At 47.0% G+C, this 12,248-nt stretch overlaps 1 protein-coding gene across 2 annotated transcripts in view; it reads left to right on the top strand.

The window, feature by feature from the left end:
* Window positions 1-12,248, top strand: part of FRMD6 (FERM domain containing 6) — a 116,898-nt gene that overhangs the window by 65,336 nt on the left and 39,314 nt on the right. The window contains exon 1 of one of the 2 annotated variants that reach the window (XM_063440084.1): window positions 814-958. The exons of the other annotated variant lie outside the window; for it this stretch is intronic. The gene's annotated coding sequence lies outside the window, so the exon portion shown is untranslated. Of the gene's footprint in view, window positions 1-813; window positions 959-12,248 lie in introns of those variants that run through there. 2 annotated transcript variants of the gene reach the window in all.

Here is a 12,248-nt window from a genome sequence, read left to right as displayed (position 1 = left end):
AATTTAATTTAAAAAGAACAATCTATGTCATCTGCCTTCTGTAAACCATTATATGACACTGCGCTGTCACTTGCATAAATGTAACCACTTACAATGTTTACCATCTGCTTCGTCAAACCAAAAATAAAGAATTTAAAAAAAAAAAAAAAAAAAAAAGAACAATCTATATGTTTCTGTCTGATGACAGATGGGAACACCTCTTGCACCCAGCCCTCAGGGGACCAACATGAGACAGTCCAGGGCAGACATTGCTTGTAAGGGCTGGCTGAGTGTCATATGAAGTGTAAGCCAACATTGCCCCACCAGTGCTGTGTATTTTGCCCATGTGGGCTTGGCTGAAGAGATATTTTATTATCCTGCTTTACAGCTGAACCTTCTATGATATTACCTGATATCTTTGCATTTTAACTTCAGTAAAACATTTCAGGATATTCTGGGTTTTAAATATTAGGAAGGTTTATCATATTCACCCTTATTACCTTTAGAATTAACATTAGATTTATTTTTAGTAGCACATTTAACCCATTCAGTGCCAGATTTAAAATGATTATCACCTCACACTGTAAATCCAAGCACTAATGTATGAGGGAGAATATCCCAGATGTACCTCTTAATAAAGTATCTCATGTAGAATAGTTACTTAGTTGCTCTCCTATTTACTAACACACTGTGTAAAGTTGCTAAATGTAACAATATCTTCAAACAGTGTGAGCTTACTCCCCCTGTTGTTTATCAATAAAGCATTTTTTGAAATGGAAAAAAAACCTCCTGTCTTCATTCCAGAGCTCCAGTTTGGAGGGAGGGCAGTGGGATGGAGCAGATCAGAGCTCCACACAGAGCAGGGCTCACTGAGCACTCAGACACAGGGACTGACAGGCTGGGGATTGCTGAACTTTGTGAGATCCTGCTGGGGGACCTGGAGAGTGTGAGCCCCCAATCTGCTGCAGCAAGGAGTCCAGTGAGTATTTAATGTGTGATGCTGGGGTGGGGGGCACTGATTCTTATCGCCGGGTGCTTTGTAAACCGATTTTAAACAGGTTTTAAACTGGTTTTGCTGTCTGTCCTGCTGTATGGCTCAGGAATTTATTACCATTTTGGGGGATTTATGAAGTCCCTGCAAGTCTCCCAGGGATCAACTAACTCTCAGCAAGGCAGAAAAACAAGGGGTGTCTGGGAGACAGCTGGGGGTCTCCTCTAGCATGCTGTAATACAGAGTCAGCCTGTCCTGTGATGTGCTGTAATAGAGAGTCAGCCTGTCCTATAATGTGCTGTAATAGAGAGTCAGCCTGTCCTATAATGTGCTGTAATACAGAGTCAGCCTGTCCTATAATGTACTGTAATACAGAGTCAGCCTGTCTTGTAATGTGTTCTAATACAGAGCCTCTCCTGTAATGTGTTCTAATACAGAGTCAGTCTGTCCTGTAATGTGTTCTAATACAGAGTCAGTCTGTCCTGTGATGTGCTGTAATACAGAGTCAGTCTGTCCTGTGATGTGCTGTAATACAGAGTCAGTCTGTCCTGTGATGTGCTGTAATACAGAGTCAGTCTGCCCTGTGATGTGCTGTAATACAGAGTCAGCCTGTCCTATAATGTGCTGTAATAAAGAGTCAGTCTGTTCTGTGATGTGCTGTAATAAAGAGTCAGTCTGTCCTGTGATGTGCTGTAATACAGAGTCAGGCTCTCTGCTCTCCCCTAGCATGCTGTAATACAGAGTCAGGTTTATAATCTTGCCACTTGTAATACACAGTCTGTTGGAATAGTATACTGGCAGCACAGAGCATCCACTGATGTACCTACTGTTTGCCACTGGCTGCGATGAATGGGGGGTAGGGGGATATAGAGGACATCACAGTCCATTCTAATCCCCTCCTTTTATATCACTGGTTATATATGGACGTTGTGCGACCTGCTCTGTTTACTGGAAAACCAGATACAAAGCAGTGGATTTCACTGCATCATGACTTTATTTCTTCAACTGGTTAATGACATCACGGCTGGTTAATGACATCACGGCTGGTGTATGACATCACGGCTGGTTTATGACATCACGGCTGGTTTATGACATCACGGCTGGTTTATGAGATCACGGCTGGTGTATGACATCACGGCTGGTGTATGACATCACGGCTGGTGTATTATCCCAGTTTCAGCAATGATGTAGACTAGAGGGTGCATTTTCTTGCTATGTAGTATTGCACAGACTGTGAAGGGTGATTGGGATTAATTTTACAGAACTAATGTAGACTTAACCCATTTAATATGCTTTGCTCCCGCTAGATATCTAAATACCTAGATCTGATTACTAAACTTAGCACCCAAAATTGACACCCAATCCCTGTGTACCCCATGCTGTAGGGTTGGGAGGTATACAGTGTTATTTAATAAAATTATAATTAATATAATTCATTGTGTGTCCTGGTTTACCTATTGTACGGCACTGCAGAATATGTTGGCGCTATACAAATAATTATAACTGTACATTTCCCTTAGAGGAACATTTTAGGCATCAAAACAACTTTAGCTTAATGAAGCAGTTTTGGTGTATGGATCTTGTCCCTGTAGTCTCACTGCACAATTCTCTGCCATTTAGGAGTTAAATCACTTTTGTTTCTGTTAATGCAGACCTGGCCACACCTCCCCTGGCTGTGACTGACAGCCTGCATGAAAACTAATCTTAATTTTCAGTCAGATGTTAACTTGCTTTAGTAGTTTTTATCACCTGAAATATTTTACATACAAAGTATTCCCAGGGAAATAAAGAATGTATTCTATTTTATTTTTATTTTTTTAAGTGCTATTTTATTTATGAAATAAAGACTGTTTTATGAAATGCGCTGTGGGTGGCGACAGATTACAGACTGGATTCTTTACTGTAACGTTTACTCAGAGAATTAGATGTTTGGAGAAAGTGAGGCAAAGCAGGGGCTTTATACTGTAAACAATGTCTCTATCATGGTCTGCGACTTGACTCCAGAATGAGCCGTCTTTGATCCGGGTTTCAGCTTTTGGTTGGTGTTCTGGTTTACATTTTGTCGCCTGGGAATGTGTTTGCATTAGGTCGTACCTAGGACAGCGAGCCTAACTTGGATCTTACATTACCCCCCATTGTACAGCGCTACGGAATCTGATGGCACTATATAAATAATTAAATAATAATAATCACGCCACGCACACTCCTATCTAAACACGCACGTCACGAGGATTACATGTTCACAACTGATGGGATCTGGACAAGTTTATCACGATTTCTAAGAAACTCTCCATCTTCTGTTTGTTGTTATCTTTCAATAATCGAATAAAAACCAGAATTGTAGATCCGAGTACCCTCTAAAAATATATAAATAGAAAAACTACTTTTTGGATACAAATTCCTAAAGCCATTTTTTTATGGTATAAAAAAAAACAAAAAAACAAAATATAAAATTTTCCTGAGATTTCTGTTTGTTTTCTTTTTGTATCACTGGTTTCCAAATAACCCTGTAGCCATCTGCAGTTGAATTTGTGCTGAGAATGAATCTGCCGGTTTAGGAGCCATTTCCTGTCCCGTTTTTTTTTTATAAATCCCTCCGAGTTCTGGTGTTATTTTAGTTGTGTATTTCAATGTAATGTTTATTGCATCAACTGTTGAGTTTTAGCCACAGGGTGAAGTTTGCAGGATTACTAAGCACTGAGAATACTGTTTCACTGCGCAAGAATGTTAGTAATTTCCTTTCTGGTCGCTTGTGTTTAAAGACATTAAGTCCAAACAGAGTGTTTTCAGATGAACATCTGGGGATCAAAACACACTTAGAATCCGGTATGGCTCATGGCTGGTTCCTTAAAACCCCCCATCATTTTAAAGAATATTTATACAGATTGCTAGAAGGCAAACAAGAACGTATTTTTACTTGATAACTGTATATTTTAGTGAGTTTTTTTCTACGTGATCTTGTTTATAACACGCTCTGGCTCTGTATATCAGGAATGTCACGTTGAGTCTCTTGTGCGTTAATAACTGTTTTGGTGACTAGTAATAGTGAGTTCACAAACTGTTTTAAAATTTAAGGCAAAAAAAATGCAAAAAACTTAACTTCAAGATGTTGAAGGGTTTCCAGTGGTGAAACCATAATGGTGTTTATAAGGGTGTAGTGTCAGTACTGCATCTTCATAGTGTGGGGCGCAGAGCCCATGTGGTACCCCATTAACTGCATGTGTTGGGGTAAGACAGCAGTGTATCCAATAACCATTATATGCAGTGCTGATGGTGGGGAATTTAACTTCAAGGTCACCGAGCTAAGAATGAAGAGTTTTACAGCTTAAAGAATCTAGGGCCGTCATTAACCCCCCATAGCTACCCCACGGTAGCACCCCATAGCTACCCCTAGGTAACCCCCCCCCCACAGCTAGCCCTAGGTAACCCCCCCCACAGCTAGCCCTAGGTAACCCCCTCATAGCTACCTCCAAGAAGCCCCCCATAGCTACCCCTAGGTAACCCCCCATAGCTACCCAATTAAACCTCCTAAACTAACCCTTTAATGTTTTGCACAAATAATCCCACTTACTGAACAGAATCTATAACAAACCTTTCCCCGGCCGTGTTACAATATATATCTGATGTTTGTTATATAGCGAATCATACGCCAGAATTTCACAGCCTCCAATTTAGTTTGTGATTTTTGCTCCCAATTCATTTACTGTGTTTTTTTACCGAAGAGAATACATTTTTCCTTTTTCTCAAGTTGTGACATCAAAGACTGAATATATTAGTTAACGTTTTACAGATGCCAAGAGGAGAATAAAAGGGATCTTTGGGGTTACCAGCTCAATGTGATCCAGCAGAATATTTGGGTGAATTGGAAGAGGGATTCATATTGAGTTACTGTTACTAAGTTAGTAATGATTTGTAAGAACATAGAAAGCTGTAAATACGCTAGGAAATGGATAGGGATGGTGGGACATATTATTATAAAAAGGACTCTCTAACCAACCAATCACTATTTATATCTGCGTGTAGTGGTAATGGTGCCCACTGCGCTCCCAGCCTATAACTGCGTCCATGTTGTACTGTATTGATATTAGTAATTAGGAGGTGTGAATTCTACATAACCTGGTTAGCTGGAGAGGGGGCAGTGCCTGGGTGAACCCCACTTTGTGCCAGTCCATTCCCAAATGGGTTTATAAGGATAGTGCCCATAGACGTTTTACACCATAACCACTACAATGAGTAGGCTAGCAGAAACGCTTTGCTAATACCAAGTTATATTGTTTTTTTTTTTTTTTAATTCTCCTTTATAATAAAAATAGTTTCCATTTTTTTTATCCAACCATTTCTATTTGTTTTTGCCCTTTATTGGGGATGAGTGTTTCCAGTTAAAAGGCTGAATTATCACGCTAATAAAAAAAACACGCTAATAAAAAATTTTTTAAATACTTTTTTTCTCTCTCTCTCTCTCTGTTTTCCTTAATCAATTAAGATTTACAAGCTCAACTTAAAATAAATAAATAAAATCACAGCTGAACTTTCCTGTAATCTCGCACAAAGTCAGACTCCTTATAGCAACCCGATCCGCTATCTCTGAAATCCTCAATCCTGATGACTATTGTCCAATACAATGTTTGAGAATACACTGCGCATGTGCGGCTATTGCTGTAATTAGCCAATACAATGCTTGAGAATTCACTGCGCATGTGCGGCTATTGCTGTAATTAGCCAATACAATGCTTGAGAATACACTGCGCATGTGCGGCTATTGCTGTAATTAGCTAATACAATGTTTGAGAATACACTGCGCATGTGCGGCTATTGCTGTAATCAGCCAATACAATGTTTGAGAATTCACTGCGCATGTGCGGCTATTGCTGTAATTAGCCAATACAATGCTTGAGAATACACTGCGCATGGACATGAAGTCAGGAGAACCTAGGGTGTAGTGATGGTACAGGCAGTCCAGACCATGGCTGCATTCAGCTCCTACATCAGCAGTTTTGCAGCACATTCCATCGAGGCTCTGACTGTAGAATGGAATATGTCAGGATGGATTCGGATACAGGAACCATCCGCTGCATATTAACTAGGCGAGCTCCCGGCTGCCTGCAGTGCTGTGAATTACCCGGCTCTGGATATTAAACCTAGTTACTGTAATTCTATTACAAGTTTACTGAAGTGGAGAATGGGTTTATTGGCATTACTCACTCTGGGTTTGTTTAATTGGTGTCGACATATCACTTACCCTGACATGGTCATAGCAATTATTTTAATGCACTAAACCAATTAGCGAAAGGTTAGTGAGCTGTGAAGTTTGTCACATTCATTTTATTCCCCTGTGATATAACTTTCCTCCCGCCCTGCGTGTGATGTTGGAAGTGTCTGCAGTTTACCAGCCGTTGTAAATGAGTGTATTTGTTTCTTCGTGTTAATGTATCTGTCTAGAAAGCAGAATGAGAATGTTGGAAACCATTGGACATTGTATCCATTGAGTGTCACCAGTGGCGGATCCAGGGGGGGGGGGGCAACGGGGCAATTGTCCCCCCCCGAGATTCTCCCCCGCCGGCTAGTGCAGGGCTGGCATTGCCCAAGTGCCAGCCTACTACAGCCCCATTTTCTAGAGGACCTCAGGTAAGTTGTCAAACTGTTCTTAAACAGTTTGACTACTTACTCTGGGAGGGGGTCTCGGCACTATTGGCACAATAACCACTACACTGAGCTGTAGTGGTTATTGTGTCTGGATTATTTATTTAAATAATCTACAAGTGCCCCTCCCGAGATCAGGCTCTGGATCCGCCACTGAGTGTCACAGAATGATTGTTGGGGAGGCGTGACTGTCTTTCTCGTTAGAATATACAGACCTTACAGGGTCCCCATGAAGGTTATGGCCCCAAATCCCTATAAATAAGCGTTACTGAATCCCACTGGCATGTTCCGTATTGACTCCCGGTAATCTTTGTTGGACCAGTTTGCTTGAAGGAATTATACCAAGCGTAGAATCCATATTACTGTGTCCTGTTAGAGAAGCGTTTGTGCAACAATGCCTGTCTTATAGGAGATTAGACATTTGGGAACCCCCAATATTACAGTAACTATTATTGTCATATTGTTAAATATATTAATTGGAGGCAATTCAGAGTCCCGGGAACAATACTGTGCCTGGGCGAAGACTAATTCCACCAGGATATGAAAGTGTTTAATTTCTGCTTCTTGCCAAGAAATTCTAAAGAATGCCAGAAGATTCAAAGCCGGCGACTAACCGTGTGCCAACTATTTCTTGGATTCATAGAACCACCAACTGCTAGTGGCACTCCAACCCGGTATCTTCAACGTGTTCTAGTGAATGCTTAGTGCGGCAAACTCTCGACTAGTATTTAATAACCGGAAAGGGACGGGTCCAAATTAGACAGAAATTGTGGCCCTTAATCCATTTGGTCTTGTAGAGCCCCATTGGATACATAGCCCACCACAGCTATCATGCCAAGACTAGCCATTGCAGGCCTTACAGAGTAACTTTATTATGGTCACTGGTATTATTATTATTATTGTTATTATTATTTATATAGCGCCAGTAAATTCCATAGCGCTGGTATGTACCTACTTAGGAATGTTTGCCATATTGTGTTACTTGGAGCGCTATGTTCACTGGGACATGGGGGGGGGGGGGGGGGGGGGGATTACTTGGCACAAAATAAATAGTTTTTCATTTGTCCTGTAGGCATGAACTGTATCAAATAAGATCTGGAAAAAGTGAGCGTTTGTGGAAAGTCAGTCCTACGTTAGCCGTAATTTGTAACAGATGCAGAGTTCTATGTGACTCCGACATTTTCGATGATCTCAGCTGGTTTTCTGTAAGTGCAGGGACCCCAGATGGAATATACAGATTATAGCTGTGGTTACCCAATCTGCAGATTCAAGGATTTGATTTGTGCTAAACTGGTTTCTTGTGCTGATTTAGGCCTTTAGAAAAACACTTTTAGAACCCGAGCGAGTAGTGATGGCTACACAGTCTGCTAAATTCTGCACTAAGCGACTGCATTAAAAATCTCAGGAAGTAGTAACTGCCCCCTGCACTCACTCTGGCTTCCCCTGCACTCACTCAGGAAGTAGTAACTGCCCCCTGCACTCACTCTGGCTCCCCCTGCACTCACTCAGGAAGTAGTAACTGCCCCCTGCACTCACTCTGGCTCCCCCTGCACTCACTCAGAAAGTAGTAACTGCCCCCTGCACTCACTCTGGCTCCCCCTGCCCTCACTCAGGAAGTAGTAACTGCCCCCTGCACTCACTCTGGCTCCCCCTGCCCTCACTCAGGAAGTAGTAACTGCCCCCTGCACTCACTCTGGCTCCCCCTGCCCTCACTCAGGAAGTAGTAACTGCCCCCTGCACTCACTCTGGCTCCCCCTGCCCTCAATCAGGAAGTAGTAACTGCCCCCTGCACTCACTCTGGCTCCCCCTGCCCTCACTCAGGAAGTAGTAACTGCCCCCTGCACTCACTCTGGCTCCCCCTGCACTCACTCAGGAAGTAGTAACTGCCCCCTGCACTCATTCTGGCTCCCCCTGCCCTCAATCAGGAAGTAGTAACTGCCCCCTGCACTCACTCTGGCTCCCCCTGCACTCACTCAGAAAGTAGTAACTGCCCCCTGCACTCACTCTGGCTCCCCCTGCCCTCAATCAGGAAGTAGTAACTGCCCCCTGCACTCACTCTGGCTCCCCCTGCACTCACTCAGAAAGTAGTAACTGCCCCCTGCACTCATTCTGGCTCCCCCTGCCCTCAATCAGGAAGTAGTAACTGCCCCCTGCACTCACTCTGGCTCCCCCTGCCCTCACTCAGGAAGTAGTAACTGCCCCCTGCACTCACTCTGGCTCCCCCTGCCCTCACTCAGGAAGTAGTAACTGCCCCCTGCACTCACTCTGGCTCCCCCTGCACTCACTCAGGAAGTAGTAACTGCCCCCTGCACTCACTCTGGCTCCCCCTGCACTCACTCTGGCTTCCCCTGCACTCACTCAGGAAGTAGTAACTGCCCCCCTGCACTCACTCTGGCTCCCCCTGCACTCACTCAGGAAGTAGTAACTGCCCCCTGCACTCACTCTGGCTCCCCCTGCACTCACTCTGGCTTCCCCTGCACTCACTCAGGAAGTAGTAACTGCCCCTTGCACTCACTCTGGCTTCCCCTGCACTCACTCAGGAAGTAGTAACTGTCCCCTGCACTCACTCTGGCTCCCCCTGCATTCACTCAGGAAGTAGTAACTGCCCCCTGCACTCACTCTGGCTCCCCCTGCATTCACTCAGGAAGTAGTAACTGCCCCCTGCACTCACTCTGGCTCCCACTGCCCTCAATCAGGAAGTAGTTACTGCCCCCTGCACTCACTCTGGCTCCCCCAGCACTCACTCGTAGTAACTGCCCCCTGCACTCACTCTGGTTCCCCCTGCCCTCAATCAGGAAGTAGTAACTGCCCCCTGCACTCACTCTGGCTCCCCCTGCCCTCACTCAGGAAGTAGTAACTGCCCCCTGCACTCACTCTGGCTCCCCCTGCATTCACTCAGGAAGTAGTAGCTGCCCCCTGCATTCACTCAGGAAGTAGTAACTGTCCCCTGCACTCACTCTGGCTCCCCCAGCACTCACTCGTAGTAACTGCCCCCTGCACTCATTCTGGCTCCCCCTGCCCTCAATCAGGAAGTAGTAACTGCCCCCTGCACTCACTCTGGCTTCCCCTGCACTCACTCAGGAAGTAGTAACTGCCCCCTGCACTCACTCTGGCTCCCCCTGCATTCACTCAGGAAGTAGTAACTGCCCCCTGCACTCACTCTGGCTCCCCCTGCCCTCAATCAGGAAGTAGTAACTGCCCCCTGCACTCACTCTGGCTCCCCCTGCACTCACTCAGAAAGTAGTAACTGCCCCCTGCACTCATTCTGGCTCCCCCTGCCCTCAATCAGGAAGTAGTAACTGCCCCCTGCACTCACTCTGGCTCCCCCTGCCCTCACTCAGGAAGTAGTAACTGCCCCCTGCACTCACTCTGGCTCCCCCTGCCCTCACTCAGGAAGTAGTAACTGCCCCCTGCACTCACTCTGGCTCCCCCTGCACTCACTCAGGAAGTAGTAACTGCCCCCTGCACTCACTCTGGCTCCCCCTGCACTCACTCTGGCTTCCCCTGCACTCACTCAGGAAGTAGTAACTGCCCCCCTGCACTCACTCTGGCTCCCCCTGCACTCACTCAGGAAGTAGTAACTGCCCCCTGCACTCACTCTGGCTCCCCCTGCACTCACTCTGGCTTCCCCTGCACTCACTCAGGAAGTAGTAACTGCCCCTTGCACTCACTCTGGCTTCCCCTGCACTCACTCAGGAAGTAGTAACTGCCCCCTGCACTCACTCTGGCTCCCCCTGCATTCACTCAGGAAGTAGTAACTGCCCCCTGCACTCACTCTGGCTCCCCCTGCATTCACTCAGGAAGTAGTAACTGCCCCCTGCACTCACTCTGGCTCCCACTGCCCTCAATCAGGAAGTAGTTACTGCCCCCTGCACTCACTCTGGCTCCCCCAGCACTCACTCGTAGTAACTGCCCCCTGCACTCACTCTGGTTCCCCCTGCCCTCAATCAGGAAGTAGTAACTGCCCCCTGCACTCACTCTGGCTCCCCCTGCCCTCACTCAGGAAGTAGTAACTGCCCCCTGCACTCACTCTGGCTCCCCCTGCATTCACTCAGGAAGTAGTAGCTGCCCCCTGCATTCACTCAGGAAGTAGTAACTGTCCCCTGCACTCACTCTGGCTCCCCCAGCACTCACTCGTAGTAACTGCCCCCTGCACTCATTCTGGCTCCCCCTGCCCTCAATCAGGAAGTAGTAACTGCCCCCTGCACTCACTCTGGCTTCCCCTGCACTCACTCAGGAAGTAGTAACTGCCCCCTGCACTCACTCTGGCTCCCCCTGCATTCACTCAGGAAGTAGTAACTGCCCCCTGCACTCACTCTGGCTCCCACTGCCCTCAATCAGGAAGTAGTAACTGCCCCCTGCACTCACTCTGGCTCCCCCAGCACTCACTCGTAGTAACTGCCCCCTGCACTCACTCTGGTTCCCCCTGCCCTCAATCAGGAAGTAGTAACTGCCCCCTGCACTCACTCTGGCTCCCCCTGCCCTCACTCAGGAAGTAGTAACTGCCCCCTGCACTCACTCTGGCTCCCCCTGCATTCACTCAGGAAGTAGTAGCTGCCCCCTGCATTCACTCTGGCTCCCCCTGCCCTCACTCAGGAAGTAGTAACTGCCCCCTGCACTCACTCTGGCTCCCCCTGCATTCACTCAGGAAGTAGTAGCTGCCCCCTGCATTCACTCAGGAAGTAGTAACTGCCCCCTGCACTCACTCTGGCTCCCCCAGCACTCACTCGTAGTAACTGCCCCCTGCACTCACTCTGGTTCCCCCTGCCCTCAATCAGGAAGTAGTAACTGCCCCCTGCACACACTCTGGCTCCCCCTGCCCTCACTCAGGAAGTAGTAACTGCCCCCTGCACTCACTCTGGCTCCCCCTGCATTCACTCAGGAAGTAGTAGCTGCCCCCTGCATTCACTCAGGAAGTAGTAACTGCCCCCTGCACTCACTCTGGCTCCCCCTGCATTCACTCAGGAAGTAGTAGCTGCCCCCTGCATTCACTCAGGAAGTAGTAACTGCCCCCTGCACTCACTCTGGCTCCCCCTGCATTCACTCAGGAAGTAGTAACTGCCCCCTGCACTCACTCTGGCTCCCCCTGCACTCACTCAGGAAGTAGTAACTGCCCCCTGCACTCACTCAGGAAGTAGTAACTGCCCCCTGCACTCACTCTGGCTCCCCCTGCACTCACTCAGGAAGTAGTAACTGCCCCCTGCACTCACTCTGGCTCCCCCTGCACTCACTCAGGAGTAGTAACTGCCCCCTGCACTCACTCTGGCTCCCCCAGCACTCACTCAGAAAGTAGTAACTGCCCCCTGCACTCACTCTGGCTCCCCCAGCACTCACTCAGAAAGTAGTAACTGCCCCCTGCACTCACTCTGGCTCCCCCTGCACTCACTCAGAAAGTAGTAACTGCCCCCTGCACTCACTCTGGCTCCCCCTGCACTCACTCAGAAAGTAGTAACTGCCCCCTGCACTCACTCTGGCTCCCCCTGCACTCACTCAGAAAGTAGTAACTGCCCCCTGCACTCACTCTGGCTCCCCGCAGGGTTGCTCAGCACAGGATCCAGCAGGAAGAAACGGGCATCACATCGAGATTATCCAGCGATAAAATTCCTTTCGTAGAAGCCCCATATGGCCTAATGCACAA

Source organism: Pelobates fuscus, chromosome 13 (assembly GCF_036172605.1).
Source record: "Pelobates fuscus isolate aPelFus1 chromosome 13, aPelFus1.pri, whole genome shotgun sequence".
NCBI classification, from domain to species: domain Eukaryota; kingdom Metazoa; phylum Chordata; class Amphibia; order Anura; family Pelobatidae; genus Pelobates; species Pelobates fuscus.
The sequence above is the reverse complement of the archived record's forward strand: the minus strand, read 5'-3'. Positions and strand labels throughout refer to the sequence as shown.